Source organism: Vulpes lagopus, chromosome 24 (genome assembly GCF_018345385.1).
Source record: "Vulpes lagopus strain Blue_001 chromosome 24, ASM1834538v1, whole genome shotgun sequence".
Taxonomy (NCBI): Eukaryota; Metazoa; Chordata; class Mammalia; order Carnivora; family Canidae; genus Vulpes; species Vulpes lagopus.
Window position 1 is genome coordinate 1,456,282 of NC_054847.1, and position 4,775 is coordinate 1,461,056.

Consider the following 4,775-nt stretch of genomic DNA (forward strand, 5'->3'; position numbering starts at 1 on the left):
CATTTTTATATCAGACTAAAAATTTCCAGTATTTTTTCTCATCTCTCACCTTAAATACAATGCTTTACTACCTCTTCGTTTTTAAGTCTCTTCCCTTTTGATTTTCATATTTCTACAATTACATATCTTAGGTATATTTTCCACTTAAAAATAAGATATATAAGATATATTTTCCACTTAAAAATAATTTAATTTTGGGAGATATACAAGATATGCTTTTTTGTTTTGTTTTGTGATTTTGTTTTCTCTGCCTCATTTTGTTCTACAATAGCAGAAGTTAATACCTTCTAAAACATGACCAGAATGCACCCAGAAAAAGGGGAATACCATTCTGGTTCATTCTGTGAGATTACATTCTCTCTTCATTCCCATTCAGCTGCATTATTTTATCTCATTTATGTTTTGGTGGTCAATGTTGGGGCCTTCTACAAGTATTGCTGGTTTATATAAATTTTGGGACACAGCATCTTCTAACATACAAAACTTAATACATTCAGAAGCAAGAGGAACACTCTCACGGACCCCTAATGTACATTACATTCTCCCTCCACTACAACTTCTTCACCACCATCTCCCAGTCCCCTCCCCTTTTTTCCTCTTTTTTTTCTTCTTTCTTTTTTCTTTTTTTTTTTTTCCTCTTTACTTTTGCCTTTTTCTTTTCTTTTTTTTTTCTTTTTTTCTTTTTTTTTTTCCTTCTTTGGGATTCTTGGCCTTTTATGTTCTTATTACCTTGTTTTAAAATTTATTCTTCAACTTAGTGGTACTTTTTTATTTTCTTCTGAGCTTTCTTTTCAATTTCTGGTCTCTGACCTCATCAGATTCATCTAGGGTGAAACTTAATTAGGTCATTGTTGATATTCTTGATTCAGATCACTCCGACACCAACTCTGCACTGAGAAGAATGACTAGAAGCAAGAACTAATCACAAAAGGAAGAATCAGAAACAGTACTCTCTGCCAGAGAGTTACAGAATTTGGATTGCAATTCGATGTCAGAAAGTCAATTCATAAGCACAGTTATAAAGCTACTGGTGGCTCTTGAAAAAAGCATAAAGGATTCAAGAGACTTCATGACTGCAGAATTCAGATTTAATCAGACCAAAATTGAAAATCAATTAAATGAGATGCAATCCAAACTGAATGTCCTAACAATGAGGGTTAATGAGGTGGAAGAAAGAGTGAGCAACATAGAAGACAAGTTGATGGCAAGGAAGGAAGCAGAGGAAAAAAGAGAAAAACAATTAAAAGACCCTGAGGAAAGGTTAGGGGAAATAAATGATAGCCTCAGAGGAAGAATCTACATATAATTGGGGTTACAGAAAGTGCCAAGAGGGACAGAGGGCCAGAAAGCATATTTGAACAAATCATAGCTAAGAACTTCCCTAATTTGGGGAGAGAAACAGGCATTTGGATCCAGAACATAGAGAGGTTCCCTCCCAAATTCAATAAAAAACATTCAACACCTTGAGATTTAGAATTGAAACTTGCAAATTCCAAGAAAAATGGAAAATCCATGAAGTAGCGAGAGACAGAGATTATTAAACTATATGGGGAGAAATACTAGATTAACAGCAGACCTCTCCACAAAGATCTGACAGGTCAGAAAGGACTGGCAGGATATATTCAGGGCCCTAAATGAGAAGAACATGCAGCCTGGAATACTATATCCAGCAATGCTCTCATTCAGAATAGAAGGAGAAATAAAGATATTCCAAAAATAGGCAGAAATTCAAAGAATATATGACCACCAAACCAGCTCTGCAAGAAATATTAAGGGGGATCCGGTAAAAGAAAGAGGTAAGACAAAGATATAATCCACAAAAACAGGGACTAAATAGGTATTACGATGACACTAAATTCATATCTTTCAATAGTAACTCTGAACTTGAATGGGCTAAAATATCCCATCAAAAGACACAGCTTTCAGACTGGAAAAAAAACAAGACCCATGTAAGACCCATGTATTTGCCATTTATAAGAGACTCATTTTAGACGTAAGGACAACTCCAGCCTAAAAACGGAAGGCTAGAGCACCATTTACCATTCAAATTATCCTCAAAGGAAAGCTGGGGTAGCAATCCTCATATCAGATAAATTAAAGTTTATCCCAAAGACTGTAGTAAGAGATGAAGAGGGACACTATATCATACTTAAAGAATCTATCTATTAATAAGACCTAACAGTCATGAATATTTATGCCCCTAATATGGGAGCTGCAAGTATATCAATTATTAACCAAAGTAAAGACATACTTAAATAATAATAAACTAATATTGGGAGATTTCAACATGGTGCTTTCTCCAAATGATAGATCTTCTAAGCACAACATCACCAAAGAAACAAGGGCTTAAAATGATACACTGGACCAGATCCACTTCACAGATATTTACAGAACTTTCCATCTGAAGGCAAATGAATACACATTCTTCTCAAGTGCACATGGAATTTTCTCCATAATAGACCACATCCTGGGTCAAAAATCAAGTCTCCACTGATACCAAAAGATTGGGATTGTTTCCTGCCTATTTTCAGACCACAAATGCTTTGAACTAGAACTCAATCACAAGAAGAAATTTGGAAGAAACTCAAACACGTGAAGAATAGAGAGCATCCTACTAAAAGATGAATGGGACAACCAGGAAATTAGAGAAGAATTTTAAAAATTCATAGAAACTAATGATAATGAAGATACAAGTATTCAGGATCTTTGGGATAGAACAAAAGCAGTCCTAAGGGGGAAATACATCAAAATTCAAGCATCCCTCAAAAAATTGGAAAAAAACTGAAATACACAAGCTAACCTTGCATCTGAAGGAACTGGAGAAAGAAGAGCAAATAAACCTACACCCAGCAGCAGAAGAGAGATAATAAAGATTCAATCAGAGCTCAATGAAATAGAGACCAGAAGAACTGTAGAACAGATCAACAAAACCAGGAGTTGGTTCTTTGAAAGAATTAATAAGAGAGATAAACCATTAGCCAGCCTTATTAAAAACAAAGGATTAAAGACTCTAATGAATAAAACCATGAATGAAGAAGGGGAGATCACAACCAATACCAAAGAAATACAAAGTATTTTTACAAAGTATTTTTTATGTTTTTTTTTATGTTTTTTTTTATGTTTTTTTTTAAATAAAGTTCTTTAATAGTCTCCATTTAATCGGTTTATTTGTTGTTAATAAATTGGCAACACAAGGAGGGGCCGAGGGTGTGCTCCTAGCCAGGCTCCTGTGTGTGTGGGCTCAGGCAGGAGGCTGTGCTCTGGTGCAGGGCACAGCCAGCCTGTGCCACAAGGGATGGAAGAAAAAGGCCCCCACTTCTAGGGGAACCCCCTGGGATGAACACAGCGGCCAGTGAGCAAACAGAACCAGAGGTGCCAAAGGAAAACAAGGGAGGGAGGAACAAATGGGCAGAGGTGGGGGAGGGAGCGTCCTCTGGTAGCCCCCACCCCTGCCTGGGAGGTTCCGTCTACCCAGCGATGGGTGCGGGTCTACCTGTTATCCGCCATCCGCTGCCTGTTGCATTGCAGATGCGCTTGGCCAGGAGAGACGTCCTCAAACATCCAGAGCCCCAACGGAGGAAGAGATTAGTCCTGAGGACTACGATGATGACCCCGTGTATACGAGGCCACCCGGTTGCAGGGCCTGCCACCAAGCTGGTACAGATGTTTGACCCATCCCGCGGGCTCCCTACTACTGGAATGTGGACACCGACCTCGTGCCCTGGCTCTCCCCGCAGGACCCCAACCTCGTCGTTACCAAATCTGCCAAGAAACTCAGGAGCAATAATGTGGATGCTGAGGACAAGCTGGAGCGTGGCCACGAGAAACCAGACCGGAGCCATGAGGAGTCTGACAGAGATGGACAACGTGGCTATGACAAAGTGGACAGAGAGAGGCCGGGACGGGCCGCAGGTGTGACTAGTCAGGGAGGAGGGCAAGGAGCGGCGCATCACCGCAGCCAGGAGCTGGCCCCTGCCCCGGGCGAGAAGGCGGCAGGCCCCAAGGATGAAGACTTAGACCCATGGGCCCACTCCTGCTCGGACTGCTCGGGCACCCGGTCAACAGGACTCCCCAAGCGGATGAAGCCAGGACGGGTGCAGACAGCACAGCCGCGGGGCCGCTCTTCCAGCAGCGTCCGGACCCTCTCCGGGAGCGGTGCTCCGGGCCCATGCCGAGGCCTCCCGAACCAAGCAACAGGACGGAGCCTCCCCATCACCCCACCGCCATCCCGGGGGTTTTTAATAAAAGCTTTTCAATGGAAAAAAAATAGGAGCATATGTAGGAGCAGCTATACACCCAATAAATTAGGCAACCTAGAAGAAATGGACGCATTTCTGGAAAACCACAAATTACCAAAACTGGAACAGGAAGAAGTAGAAAACCTGAACAGGCCAAAACCAGGGAGGAAATTGAAGCAGTCATCAAAAACCTCACAAGACACAAAAGTCCAGGGCCACATGGCTTCCCAGGGGAATTCTATCAAACATTTAAAGAAGAAATAATACCTATTCTACTAAAGCTGTTCTGAACGATGGAAACAGACAGAGGACTTCCCACTTGTTCTATGAGGCCAGCATCACCTTAATTCCAAAACCAGACAAAGACCCCACCAAAAAGGAGAGTTATAGACCAATATCCCTGATGTACACAGATGCAAAAATTCTCAACAAGATACTAGCCAATAGGATCCCTCACTACATTAAGATTATTCACCATGACCAACTGGGATTTATCCCCAGGATGCAAGGTTGGTTCAACACTCTAAAGCATTCAAC

The 4,775-nt window shown here is 41.1% G+C and overlaps 1 pseudogene; it reads left to right on the forward strand.

Moving 5' to 3' along the window:
• The first annotated feature begins 3,413 nt into the window (after positions 1-3,413).
• On the forward strand, positions 3,414-4,242 carry LOC121482102 (annotated as a pseudogene).
• The last annotated feature ends 533 nt before the right edge of the window (positions 4,243-4,775 follow it).